The sequence below is a fragment of the Hipposideros armiger genome, unplaced genomic scaffold (genome assembly GCF_001890085.2).
Source record: "Hipposideros armiger isolate ML-2016 unplaced genomic scaffold, ASM189008v1 scaffold_571, whole genome shotgun sequence".
NCBI classification, from domain to species: Eukaryota; Metazoa; Chordata; class Mammalia; order Chiroptera; family Hipposideridae; genus Hipposideros; species Hipposideros armiger.
The window spans coordinates 1,052,263-1,067,622 of record NW_017731921.1 but is presented as its reverse complement, the minus strand read 5'-3'; positions in this window follow the sequence as shown (position 1 = coordinate 1,067,622).

Genomic DNA, 15,360 nt, shown 5'->3' with positions numbered 1-15,360 from the left:
CAATTAAAAGTTAGAGGTTATCAGACTTGATCAAATAGCAAGACCCCAGTATATGCTATCTACAAGAAATCTACTTTACACATGAAGATATAAATGCCATTTGAAAAAATTTGAGGTGCACCATCAGGTATCTGCTATCATCAAGACTTTAATATAGTGATCTGCTTTATTAATTTTCTCTAACATGATTCCTATTTAAATTGACTTGTAAGAAACACAAAATGATAGAAACAAAGGAGGACTGTTGCTCAGATTTCTAAATTTCTGTAGCATTATATCTTTTCATATAACAAAATCATTTGTGAGACAGGAACCAAAAAGGAAATCATGTATTATTTCCCCTATCTTTATTTTTGAGTTGCCTTTAACCTCATTGTTCCTTTATTCTCCCTCACACCTACCTAGCCACACAAACTGGTATTGGGATTTGTGGAAAGCAACAACCACAAACATACTGATTGGCCAAGGTGGGTTTTCACAGGGTAGGTGGTCACTATCCATGCCACATCTGCCCTTTTCCCCATCACCACAATTACCAATCACAGTGGCTCGCAGTTCTTCAGAAATGTGGCTGGGCAGGTCAGGAGCAGGATGGGCAGAATGATGAGCAATTCTCCGGTCCTTCTGTGGTTGCTTCTTCTTAACCCTTTCAACATTTTCATTGGGATGAAGGATAGCTCTGTTGATCTTGGTCACATGAGAGATCTGTCTCATGTTGGAAGCACTAGTTAGAAATGGAGTTGAGTAGTAAGAAATCTTTCCATTTCTATAAGGTACACATCTCCTGGTACTGTTTAACTCAGGATTTCACATACAGTTTGAAAACCAAGGTCATGAATTTGCACCCAAGAAGAGCTAACTTTTTTATTTAAATTAAAGTTTGTTGGGTGACAATTGTTAGTAAAGTTACATAGGTTTCAGGTGTACAATTCTGCAATACATCATCTATATATCACATTGTGTGTTCACCACCCAGAATCAGTTCTCTTTCCATGAACATATATTTGATCCCTTTTACCCTCATCGACCACCCCCCTCCTCACTTACCTTTTGGTAACCACTAAACTATTTTCTGTGTCTATGAGTTAACAAAAGCTAACTTTACTAAAGGACCAGTCACTGATCCATTTATACATTCTATTGAATGCCAAATGACCCTGTCTCTGCTTGCTCTGAGCACCAGGATCCTATCTGCAATTTTAGCTAGATTTGAAAAATTGAACTCTGACAATACATAAGAGGGAATTTTGAACTAGGGACTTTAGAAAGCTACCAAATATTTTAGCTGAAAGTGACTTAACACATATTACATGCTCTATGGTGCACAACTATATGCATGATCATATGTGACAAAATAGAGATATGGGATAATAGAGATAGAAATGTCATATGGAGAATGCTCTTAGGTCAAGCTTTCTCTTCTTCCAGGTTTAGCTGGTTTTATGGTTCTTGTCCAACACTGGTGTGCACTGCTATGTTCAGTTCTCATGTCTGTCCCCTTATTACTAGTTGCAAAAGTGTATAATTATTCAAGGCTACTTTAAGTGCTGCATCTTTCCCAGGGATGGCTTCTATCCTAAAAGCAGAGCCTGAGACTAAGCTTGGCTGCAGGTGGCTTATTGGAGGCGATCCCAGAAATCAGCAATGAAGTAGTGGAGAGAGTAAAAATCAATATCGATACAAAAGGAAAATATGAAGGTCACTGTTGTAGGCAACAGTGGTTCAATGTGGAGATGTTCCATGAAACTCAGAGTATCTCTCCCAGTCTTGTCCACCAGAAGGAAAGGCTGAGTATCTGTTGGCCCCTGTGCTCTCAAAATTGACAGTTACCCACCCACTGACTTTCAGGCTCTGCTTGAACTAGAGCTCCTATGGCCTCAGAGAAGGCCCTCAGGCACAAAGGAGCAAGATCTTGCAGAGCTGTATTGAAGTGGGACACTGATGTGTGAGCTCACATGAAAATGACCATGTGTGAGTTGTGGCTGAAATCAAAAGCAGGCTACAGGTCACCAGTGCTGTCTGCGACAGTGGCTATTCTTCTAAAAGCTTGTCAGCTTCAGTGGAAATTTATCCCATTCTATAAGAATTTATCTGGCTATTGTGTCTCTGTCTGTTATTCTGTCTCCAATCCACTGTTCATTTTATACCCTCTCTTTCTGTTTCATCTGTGATCTACTCTGTGTATTCTCTGCCCTAATGCAAAGTAATAAACTCAGTGGAAGCTATCACAGATGTTTTAGTCCAGTGCTTTCCAAATTTGTTCACACTGTGACTCATGTAGAAAATGGTAATGTTTATTTAGCAGACTGGGGCAAACAAAAGAAGCTAGCCCAAGAAGGTGGGCCAGGCTGGGCTCATGAAGCTCTGAGACTCCTCTAAGTCCCACAAGGTAGAACTGATTAATATCTTAGCACAAATATAACCTAGTCTGACACTTGATTGGTTGAAACACTCTATTGAATCAGCCTTTTTAAAAAAATGGTGGTAAACTCTTGGCTTCTAAGTTCAGTTTAGCAAATGTTCATTGAGAATCTACCAATGCCAGGTACTATGATAAGTACCAGAATACAAAAGTAGACAAAATGGTACCTTTCCTAGAGGAGCTTTCAGTTTAGAGAAGGAGGTGACACATAATTTAATAATTACAGTACAATCCTGTACATAAAATAGAGAGGAGAAACCAGTCTAGCATGGCTTCTTTAACTCATGCTTTACATCCACCGAAAATGTTCTTTTTTCTTGTATCAGTCATGGTTCTCCAGAGAAACAACATATATATATATATATATATATATATATATATAGAGAGAGAGAGAGAGAGAGAGAGAGAGAGAGAGAGAGATTTACTTTAGGAATTGGTTCATTGAATTATAGAGGCCAAGAAGTCCTATAATCTGCCATCTGCAAGCTGGAAAATCAGAAAAACTGGTGAGATAATTCAATATGAGTCTGAAGGCCCAAGAACCAGGAGCCCTGACGTCTGAGGGCAGGAGAGGATGGATGCCCTAGGTCAACCAGAGAGCAAATTTGTCTTTCCTCCACCTTTTTATTCTATGCAGGCCCTCAGTGGATTGTACTATGCCCTCCTTCATTGGTGAGGGGGATCTTCTTTACTCAGTTTGATGCAAATACTAATCTCTTCCAGAAATACCCTCACAGGCACACTCAGAAATAATGTTTTACCAGCTACCTGGGCATCCCTTAGCCCAACTAAATTGATCTCATATTACCCTTGGGAATAACATTAAGAATTTTGTCTAGCTGCAAGAAACTGCAGATACCTTTCCTGTCATGTTGTTTTATTATTATCTGTGTTTGTGTCAGGCTTCTGTACTAGCTGTAAATTATTTCAGATTAGGGACTGTGTCTTGTTCATCTTTGTATCTCAGTCCTTAGCACACAACCTGGCATATAATGTCCATTGAATGAATGAATGAAAAAATGGCTTTCTATTTCTTAATTCCATCTTCATCCATTGTGAAGTTTTGATGAACGGGTGCAAGGAAGCTTTCACTGGGAGGCAGGTGGCACTATATTTCATTGACACTCTGAATCCTATATTTTCACATTTCACAATTTATAATAAAGAGTTTAATTGCTTGGAGCCACAATTTCAGCCAGTATTCTCACAACCATTAATTTTTAGTTATGTCAAACGCTAGTATAGGTGTGTCAGGCGCTAATTTTTTATTTGACCTTGGGTAGACTCTTCATTGTCCACACTAAGAGCTGTATGAATAATCACAGCAGAAAAGCAGCTTAAGCCAACATTTTGGGAATCTAAGAATAAATTTATCCAGTAACACCTACTTTTTAATAATACATCATGTAGAAAAATACTGATTTTGAAAACTTGGTTTCTAAATTTCATTGTGAGGTTCACAGAGTTCTCCTAGTTTCTATTATTAGATTCCGCTTATATTGAGATAATACTGCTGACTAAACTCTCTTCAATATGGCTGTTGACCCTTGAGAAGTAGCACTTTTTATGTGCTGCAATTTATTCTTGTTCTCAAAGCTATATTTTTAAAGTGTCATTTGGATATACAAACAGTTCTTAATGAGAAAGGTTGAATAAATGCTGCTTATTGTTTGTTTACAGTGGAAGTGTCAATAGATGCATAATTTATTATCATTACTCTCGTCTGGAAATTAGCCAGGTAAGCAATATAAACAACATGCCCATTTTCTCCTTTTATCTTTCTTCCTTTTCATCCCAACTATGAAAGTACTCCAGGGAGAGTCACAGGTGCAGAATCCCTGGGTCTTCATGTGTCCTCTGTCCTGTCTCTCCCTCTTTGTGGCATGCGTTCATGCACACACTCACACAGAGCAGTGAGAGGAGAGGGAGCAAATGGTGTTCTTCTGTGGGCCAGGCGTCGTGTTAAGAACATTAAGTAATGACCTCACTTAACCATCACAACACAGAAGTAGGTAAGGACATACTCATTTGACAGATGACATTCAAATCCAGACCTGTGTGGCAAGAAGTCAGCCACGTCTGCTTTTTTAAGGTTCTATGTCACTTTTCTATTTGAAGTTTTTCTTTAGGCTAAAGTTATTTGTGTACAATACATGTGTGTTGTGGAACAACAACAACAATAAGCAAACAGAGTGACAGTTCAGCTGCCTCTTCTATTTTTCCATCTCATTTTTTCAAGTTTCCAACTCCAATAATCCTTTGAGTTCAGTGACATTGACAATCCAATGACTCCCCCCTCCTCTTTGCTGTCCTTCACTGCATTATGTTCTCACTTCTCATTGCCCAGATGAATATTCATGGAGAACCGTTAGAATCACTTAATTGATACATTCTTAATTCCTATATTCTGATTTCACCTCTTCAAACTCTTATAAAAAATCACAACCCTGGTAGCGCTTTCAGAAACAATCCATATTTCATACTTTCCCTGTATCCATATTCCTTGCAATATGGTTTTGAAACCCCTCCCATAAGGAAGAGAATCTATTTCTCTACTCCTTGAATTTGGTCTAGCCTTGTGACTTGCTTTGATCAACATCATGCAGTGGAAGACATTTTGCCAGTTCTGGGCCTGAGTCACAAGAGGCCTTGTGGGATTCTGCACTCTTTTTGGAAACCCTGCTACTGCCATGTGAATAAGGCTCAACTATCCTGCTGGATGAGGAAATATTAGCTCAATCACTCCAGTCATCCAAGCCTATGGTCAGTGAACTACCAAATATGTGAGCAAGGCCATATGAAACTAGTCAGTCCCCAGTGACCAATAAGGTGACTTCAGACCATGTATGAGCCCAGACACAATCAGCCCAACCTGGTCCAGATCAACAAGACTACCCAGTTGACAATATATCCCTGAACAATAATTGTTGTTTTAAGCCACTGAGATTTGGAGTCAATTATTCATCAGCAGTAGCTAATAGATACACAGGTTAAATTCAACTATTTTTGTTTTTTTTGTATTTACACCTGATCATGGCTAAAGAAAATACACACTACCATGTGTATTTCAATGATTACTTAATGCTACTGGGCATTCAAACTTTATTGCCCTGGACACTCACTCTACTGCTATCCTAGAACACCATTTTGTGTTTGCCCTCTTGTCAAATTGCTATGACTTTAACCCTCATCTTCACTCTCAAGTGCTGACCAAGATTCCATTTTTCTGAAAAAATAACCCACTACAGACTAGCATACATCCTTAGGTACTCTACCTCACCTCCTGTTATTTTAGAGTCATGGTTCTTATACTGTGGTCCCCAAGTAGAAATTCTTTAATCCCACCTGAGAACTACTGAATCAAAAACTCTGGGGGAAGGGCCTAGCAACATGTATTTTTACAAAACCTTTAGGTGATTCTCATGCACACTAAAGTTTGAGAATCAATACTTATATGTAAGGCCAACCATCCACTTTTCACTACATATCATCCTCTGAAAACTAGTACTTTCTCCCTTTTCCTGTAACATTTTTCATTTCTATTAAATCATTTTCATCATCATACAAACATGTTGTTATTTTTCTTTCTTAAAACACAAATCTTTTTTTTTAGCACCAACTTGTTTCTCTGCTCCCTTTTAATGAAAACTGATAGAAAAAGTTGTCAATCTCACTGTTTGCTATCCTTTCTCTCCCATTTTCTCTTTAGTACACAAAGACAAAATGTTTGCTCCAACACCCTACCAAAACTTTGATTAAGTTCACCAATGATATCCATTTGCTAAGTCCAATGGTCAATTTTCAGTCCTCGTTTTATTATACCCATGATCACCATATGACACAGCTGATCACTCCCTCCTTAGGTAAACACTTTCTGTACGTGGCTTATAGAAGCCCTTATCCCTTCTTCCTTGGGCAAAAGATCTGAATAGACACTTCAGAAAAGAGGGCGAATAAACAGAACAGAAAAAAATATGTCCAGTATCATTGAAAACCAGAACAATGAAGACTAAAACCTCAGAGAGATACTACATTTCATCAGATTGACAAAAATTAGAAGCCTGATAACACAAGTCATGTGAGGATGTGGAGCAATGGGAACTCTCATAAATGTCTGGTAGCAGTATCGACTGGTATAACTTCTTTGGTGGTATCTAGTGAAGGTGAAGATACCCATATCCTACAATTCAGGAATTTCACTAAGAGAGAAATGTGTACACTTGTGTACAGGGGGCATATGCTTATATGTTCATGTTCATAGTATCGTTCAAAATGGCCAAACTGGAGACAACCCTAAAGTCCCACCGCAGTAAACCACTGTGGTAGAACCATGCAAAGGTACACCATGCAGAAATGAAAATGAAAAGACTTCTGATATATGTTACAAAATAGTTACTCTTAATGACACACTGTTAAGCAACGGAGGCCAGATACAACAGAAAAGTTATCATATGACCCCCAAATAGGCAAAATTAAATGATAATTTTAGGGATGGTTAATTAGGATGTGAAACTGTAAAGAAATGGAAGGAAGTTGAATTCCATTAAAATCAGGAAAGTGTTTGGTTCTGGAGGTAGACGGGGCTGTGATCTGGAAGGGTCCTGTAGAGGTTCTGTCAGGGTGCTTGCTGGTAATACTGTTTCTTTATTTGAGAAGGGGTTACACGAGCGTTCACTTTACAACAATTTGTTAAGCTGTAAATTTAAGTTTAGTATACTTTTCTGTATGTTTGCTCTATTAACACAATAAAGTATTTACTTCACATAGGGTGTTGTGAGGATTAAAATATCTAACACAAAGTCTGGCAGCATAAAACCTTCTTAGCCAACATCGGTTATTAAGAGTCTGTGTGTCCATCTCAAACTCTTTAGGGTCCTCCTATCTCTGATAACTGGACTCCAGGCTGATTAGAATCCTTTCCCCAGATTAGTCAAGGGGCTTTAGAAGCAGAACAAGACTCTCCCCAGTGGAGTGTTCTATTGTCCTTGACCTTGGAAATAAATAACAATGTTCTCTAACAAGTTAAATACCTCTGTCTAACAAGTCCTGGGATGCCATGTTCACAACTGCTGGAAGATATTGAGGGTATTCAGAAGATGTGATACTTTACTGGGTAAAAAAGCCAGTTTTCTTGCAGTTTTCATTTTCCAGTGCACACTGTCTTATAAGAAATGTCAGTGTCAACTTTATGTAACTGCTGTCAGACTGTGAGTTGATCTGACAGGTTTGGAACAAATGAATGCATCTGGTCACAGGCAGTGTTTACATTGAGATTGGTGACCAAGCAAAGGTGATTCCCATTTCTCTGAAAGAAGCACAGGCTTTCTCAATTGCCTGGCACTGTCCCTGGCATATAGGAAGTCCAGCAGTTTCTTGTATAATGTGGTTTTCGTGTAACATTATTTCATCATAATGTTGATGAGAAAAAAAATCGATGGGGGGGGCACTGTTGTATGGAGTTTGCATGCTCTCCCCATGTCTGTGTGGGTTTTCTCTAGGGACTCTGGTTTCCTTCCCCATCTCAAAGATGTGCACGTGAGGTGAATTGGCAAGTCTGCATTGGCCCAGGCTGAGTGAGTATGGGTGTGAGTGGCTCTGAGATAGAAGGCGTCCTGTCCAGGTTTGGTTCCCACCTTGTGCATGGAGCTGCCGGGATAAGCTCCAGCCACCTGCGATCCTGAACTGGAATAAGCAGATAGGAAAATAATTCTTATTTGTTTCTATTAATCTTTCTTAAATGTATGCATAGCTCACATTTATTTTAATGTTTAATATGAGAAGTGTTTTGGGTCTTCATTTAAAAGTTTGGTGAGGGCTGGCAGAGTGGCGCATTGGTTAAGAGCTGGCTTGGGATGCCAGAGGGCCCCGGTTCAGATCCCACATATGAGGGCCAGTGACACTGCCCCCTACAGCTAAGATGCTGAACAACAGCTCAACCTGGAGTTGGGCTGCCATGAGTTGCCGGCCATGGCAGGTGGGTTGCCATGATCTACGGTGTGTAGCCAGCAGCCAGCGTGAGCGGCCAGCAGCCGCCGTGAGCAGCCGTCCAGAAGCCGGAGACTGATCTGCATCGCCCGGGAAGAGTGCAATGATGGTGCCAACTTGGGCCAATGAAGCAACATCCTCCACAACTAGACTGAAGAACAAAAGGATAGCAACTTGTCTGTTCCCCTTCCCCCAATTCCCCAATAAAAATCTTAAAAAAAAAAAAAAAGTTTGGTGATGTTTTCATGACCAGAAACTAGGAACTTAACTATTGTGTATATCAATTAGCCTATGGTAAAATTGGTTTTGCTTTGCTTAAAGTCACAATTTCCAAGAACCTATCAACAATGTTAAGTGAGGACTTAACTGTAGTCAGAAAATGTTTGTTCAATGAATAAGGGAATGTGCAAATGAATACAATGATCAGGAAAGAACTTAAGAGGTAGTTACAATTTAAGTTAGAGAAGAGAGGGGCCATAATTTAGAGAAAGATCAAATTGAATCTGCACTGTGAATTTACCCTACAAGGATCAAATTACAAATTTGATTGAGGTGAGTGAAAAGCCCAGGGATGTAAAGACCACTTTGCCTGAGGAGCACGCTGATGTGAACCGGCATCTTTGTGAAAAGAAAGGCAGGCCGCCCTGGGGGCTCCAAGCTGGGGAGGACTGGAGTCCTTGGCAGCATTTTCAGTCACAGAGGGGTCCTTTGGGAAGCACGTCTCCCACCACCAGGTAAGTAACTAGGACTTCTGCATCAGACAGATGCCTGGGAACGAAGTTTCTGTTTGGACCATAATATGTGATCTCAGGTAAGTTACTTAAAGTCTCTGAGCCTCAGGTGTCTATTTTGTGATAAAGGTAAATGACAATACCTATATCACAGGTAAAACCACATAAAACTGAATGCATAATGTGTCTCTATTTCTATATGAATTACTTTATTACTCTAATGTGGTGCTTAAAACGTTTTAGTTTTTATTCCTTTTAGTTTTTGGATAGTCAATGTGATATAGGGATAATTTGGAGTTATCTTTGGGTAGCTGAAAATATGTTTATTAGTTGGGAGGTTAAGTTTTTCAAGAGAATGCAGATGCAATGTAATCAAAGCAATTTATAATATTATCATACTTTCCTTGCTCTGATCAACACCTTTCTTTCTCTCACAAGTTCAGATTCAAATTGCTGGCAAAATGAAAGACATTTTGTTGTTGTTGCAATAATAATAATAATAATAATAATAATTCTCTAAATTAAAATAATAACAATACTAATTATTGTTATTTTTATTTTATTTTATTATTATTATTTTTAAAAGATTTTATTGGGAAATTGGGAGAGGAGAACAGTGTTGGAGAATCGGGGAAGGGGAACAGACAAGTTGCTCTCCTTTTGTTCTTCAGTCTAGTTGTGGAGGACGTTGCTTCACTGGCCCATGTTGGTATTATCATTGCGCTCTTCCTGGGTGAGGCAGATCGGTCACTGGCCTCTGGGTGGCCGCTCATGGCGGCTCTTGGCAGCTCACACCGGCTGCCAGTCACTCACGCTGGTTGCCAGTCACACATGGTAACTTATGGAAGCCCACTGCAGCAGGGGCTGCAGCCTACACTGTCGCCGGCGACTCACGGCAGCCCAGCTCCAGGTCGAGCTGTTGTTCACCATCTTAGCTTTAGAGGGCAGTGTCACTGGCCCCCATGTGGGATCTGAACCGGGGCCCTGCTGCTCAGAGCTGGCGTCCCAAGCCAGCTTTTAACCAATGCACCACTCGGCCGGCCCTATTATTGTTATTACTTTAATTTAGAGAATCAGTACACACAACACTCATGTGATAACAGAAGTATAAATATCACCCGGGTCTGCAAGGTTATTTGCACAGCCAGCTCACTGCACCAGATTAGTCAGAGAAAAACACATGCAAGTTGATCTGAAATGTGTGACCTTTGAGCAGTTAAGTTCACTTATTAGTTTTCTTCTGCAAAATAAATTCAACAAAGTCATCTCAATGACCAACCAAAGACAATTCAGCACAGTGTTTATGGGTTATTTCATATCCTCTGCTTCTTTATCATTGATATTGTTGTATAAAGGCTGAAATGGATGTAAAACAATAATACATTTTCATTTTTTAAAAATATGATAACAAAAATCTAATAGTGGAATCATTATTAAAATCCAGAAAAAGACACAACAGTTGAAAATAAAATATGTGAAGTACAAAATAAAGGGCGATACAGAATGCTTTAGAATAGGACAGATTGCTTTAGAAGAATTCAGATATTGACTTTTGCTGTTTAATATTTATAAATTTGCATATATAAATAGGACATATATATGTATATGGCACCCATCATAACATACTGTAAGGAAATAAATGAATAATTTTTAGAAAAATCTTGTATTATTTGACAAGTCTTATAAGCTTTTGATGAGAGTGTTCATAATGGAAGCAGATATACAAGAAATTTAGAAGATGAGAATATATAAGTAAAGTGACTCAATTTAAAATACTGAAAAATGAAGAGCACTAAAAATGATAACGAAGTTTAGAAGAAACTAGATTGCAGAAGGAATTTACGGAAAGGAATCAATGTTTAGGGATGTTAAGGAATTAACATTAAGTAAAGAGTTGTTAATGTGCCAATGTTTGATTTTTTTTAATCTCATTACATTTTCACATTCTAGGGTCTACAGGGCTCTGCAGAGCTGGCCCCTCTAGTTTTCATTTTCACCTCGTGCTACACTCCTTTCTTTGTTCAATCCAACCACAAAGGCCTTCTTTAAGCATCTAAGAGTATGATGTCACAACTTTGCACATGCCGTTACTTTATCATGAAAAAGTTTTAAATTTTGTTCAACTGTAATGTTGCCCCACATATATTTGATTACTTACAAAATAAGAAAGCTGATTAAGTTCATTTCATCAGTAATTCTTCTGCCCTCTACCCTGGATCATCTTCAAGTCTTCAAGTCTTCCTCTTCAAGTCTCACCTTAAATGTCTCTTCCTTAGGAAGCCTCTGACCAGGTTAAAGTTCCTTTTATAGCTTTCATCACAGTTGAAATGACTAGATTTTCCTATAATTATTGGTGTAATCTCTTTAATGCTAGGCTGCAAACGCAATCAGGGCAGAGACTCTGTTTGTCTGGTTCAAGGTTTTATGTCTTGGACCAGACACTAAAGGCATCTACCATATAGTACTCACTAAATATTTGTTGATTGATTTACTCAATCACTAAATTATTATTGTCCCTATTTCATAGATGAGGAAGCCTAAGGCTCAGAATTTAAGCAACTTGCCAATATCATGTAGATGGCAAAGGGCACAATTATCACTCTGGTATTTTTTTCTTCTCTTTATGCCTTAATTTGGGGTTGAGGGACACCCTTTCATAGCTAAAGCAGAGCAAAAGACTGAAGTCTTTGTCCCCAGGGAGAGGAGAGCACAAAAGAGCCCTAAATGAAGAGAGTTAATTTCTCACCTGAATTTCAAACTAGACTTTTGAGTCTCTATCAGGAACAACAGTCTTAAAAGAAAGACTTTCTATTGTAAGAGCCAGTTTCTGGGAGAAGAAAAAGTTATTAGTGTTACAAAAATTACTATTTTTGTAATTTAAAGCTTGGACTTAAATAATCACAATAAAATAAAAAATATTATTGACTAACTTTTACTGAGGGCTTACTTTGTGTCAACATTTTTACAAGCATTTTACATCTATTAACTCATTTAATCTTCACAATCATCTATATAATATAGATATTATAATTATCCCCATTTTTACAGATGAGAAAATGGGCATAATGAGATTAAAAATAAAAAAAGAAACCTATGTGCTCCTAGTCACATAGATAGTGAATAGCCATAGAAAAGCCAAAACCTGTGGTACCTAACAGTCTATACCAGCGGTTATCAACCTTCCTAATGCTGCGACCCCTTAATACAGTTCCTCATGTTGTGGTGACCCCCGACCATAAAATTATTTTCGTTGCTACTCTATAACTGTAATTTTGCTGCTGTTATGAATCGTAATGTAAATATCTTTTTGTTTTCCTATGGTCTTAGGCGACCTCTGTGAAAGGGTTGTTCGACCCCCAAAGGGGTCGCGGCCCACAGGTTGAGAAGCGCTGGTCTATACCATCCACAGTGGAGAAATGAATGCGTGATAGGGTAAGTGCTCGTTTCGCTCCCTAAAGGAGAGAAGAGGTCAACAAGCAGGTGGGAAGAAGAGAGTCAGAGGGGCCTTGGTGAGAGCTAAGGTCCCCACAGGTGATTGAAATGAGCCTGATCTCTGTTCCTCTCCTGGCTGAGCACCCACAAGGGAGGAGAGAATGGGGAGACCCCAGAACAGGAAGTGTTCCCTGCTCCCTAGGTTGTACCTAACAAGACTGGGGCTGTAATTTGAAAGAGAAAACGTCACCTCGCATGGCATGGCCCAGGGAGGAGCCATGGCAGATAAAACAGGGCAGCTGCTCCAGTTTGCTTGTATCCTGGAGAATATTAGGATATTCTTCTATGTCCCTGAATAGAGCTCCAAGTTAGGATAGCTGAGGGCCACAGTTGAGGAGAAGCCTTGGAATGGGACAAGGGGTCTTTGACCTCACCAGTATGATTCCTATGTAAGGAGAGAATCTTAAGACAAGTTTTCAGTATGGATTTTTATTTATACTGGGGTCCTATCCTATGGCAAATTGAATGCTTGTATGAAGTTCTATTATCTATGAAAATTTGACCATAACTCAATAAAAGGTATATTTAAAAAAATATATGAAAAATTTGGCTCAAATTTGAATGTGCCCTATGTATGTCTATTTACTTGCAAAAATAAGACAACTGGTTAAGTTCATTTTGTCAGTCACATAAAATAAAGAAGCATCAGGATATTTTATTACTCAGAGAGGTAAGGTGACCCACCACTTGGGTTTGCCTGGGACTTCCCTGGTGTTACCACATTAAGTTCTTTGTAGCAGGAAATCCTCAGTCCTTGGTAGACTGGCGCAGTTGGTCACCAGCAGCTACATACAAACCATAAACTCCCTAACATTAAAAGTGTAAACAAAGCTGTTAGTCACTAAGACTTCCAATGAGTCAGCTCCAGTATGACTGGTTTTAGCTTTGCAGAATAAAATGATATTCTTTCTTAGGCTCTCAGTAGACTTCTCTCATTTAGTTTTATGGAGGACTTTTTGAAGCAGGTCTCTGAATTATGGATTTGCTTTCCAAGGAGAAGTGAGATACCTACCTCTGTGAAACACCAAGAACTAGGATAGGAGCAGCATCTGCGATAGCTTCACAGACTATGCAGGGTAATGTAGGAGCAGGTGCCTTTGCCTTCTTGTGTCACTGTGGAGGACAGGAGTCAAGGCGGGACAAGAAAGCTCTGACAGTTTCCTTCACCCTGGCAGCGGCCAGGAGCCAGGATTTTAGACTCTTTTGTCAGCTCTCTTATTAATTCTCTCAGCAGTCCTTGGCATCACAGCCAAACATCATTTTAAGCTCTCAGTCTGTCATCTCTGGATAATTCTTAGCTATCTCACTGTGTTGTTGTGGGAATTGATTAATATTTATGAACACATTTAAATAAAGAATTGCAGTATAAATATTATTGCATGAGTTGAAAAATTGTTTCTTACATGTTATTATGCATAAAAGGAAAATAAGCCATGGACTATAGTATCTTCTTGGAACAGTTTTGAAATAATGATCAGTTATCTACTGCTTCCCCTTTCATCTTTAATAAGTTTAGTGTTTTTGTTATTTAATGTTTTAAACAGTGATTTCTGCTAAATTTATTTATTATTATTATTGTATTGATGAATTTTGTTTCCTGTTAAGCTCAATACATCTCTTTGTTTCCAGTTAGTACTTTCTAAATCATTAATTATGATTTTCCTCCATAAATATTGTCTGGTACACTAGGGACATTTGTCATTACTTAAGAAGAGCTAACCTGAAACTAATACACTATTGTATGTTAGCTATATATTAATAAAAATCTTAAAAATAATAACTTATTAAAACCCATTGCTGGCCTTTTGAGCTTCCTTTGCTTGGCCTGCTCCAAACTCTTTGGAGTGTGCTTTCTTTTCTAATAATGGCCCCTGAGCCATTCTCTACTGCTTGGACCTGCTTCTGCTTCTTTGAAATGTATATTTACTTCTAAAAAACTCCCTTTCTGCAACTTAATAAAAAAACAACCCATTGCTTAAGAGACTAGGTATTTATCTAATCAAAATCATTGCAAGTCAAATTCTGTTACATTAATTCTTGCCCCATTCTTACATTCTTATGTATAAAAATTAAAAGTTTATTTAACTGAAAGGAAATGGGATTTTGAACATAATACAATTATACTTAAGTATTTGGTTAAACTTATGAATCACATAAAATAGAGAAATAATACCTTTGTCTTAAAATACATAATGTGTTAGTAACAATTCTCAAAGTATTCGTAAGGGTGGTATTTTACAAATGGTAAACAATAAATACATTAAACGTTAAAAGATAGTCCAGTTCAGAAAGATTACTTTTAAAAATTTTGCCTCATATGTTGTGACAGCAGGGAGGTAGAAGTTATTTTAATAACTTAACTTTTAACAGTTTAACTCCTGTATCATGTCTAACTTTAGCTCAAGATCATTACTGCAAATGTTTCTCTCATGTCTCATAACTTCAACCTACATAAGTCTTTCCAGCCATAGCTGCTATTTTAGCTAAGACACTGGCAGTGTTGCCTTCTAGCACCAAATGTGTCACAGAAGGCTGACAGCCATTTCAGACTGTGTCTTGGGGCATCTGTACCTTAGAATCCACACTGATGTCAGGCCTGGTTCTCAATAGTGCATGTTCAGAAACTTTATAAAAACCAAATTACCCCCAAATAATCAAATTTATAACATATATTCTAGTTATCAAATTCATAGGAGAATGTCAAATCATTAATTTCTAAAAACCCATACT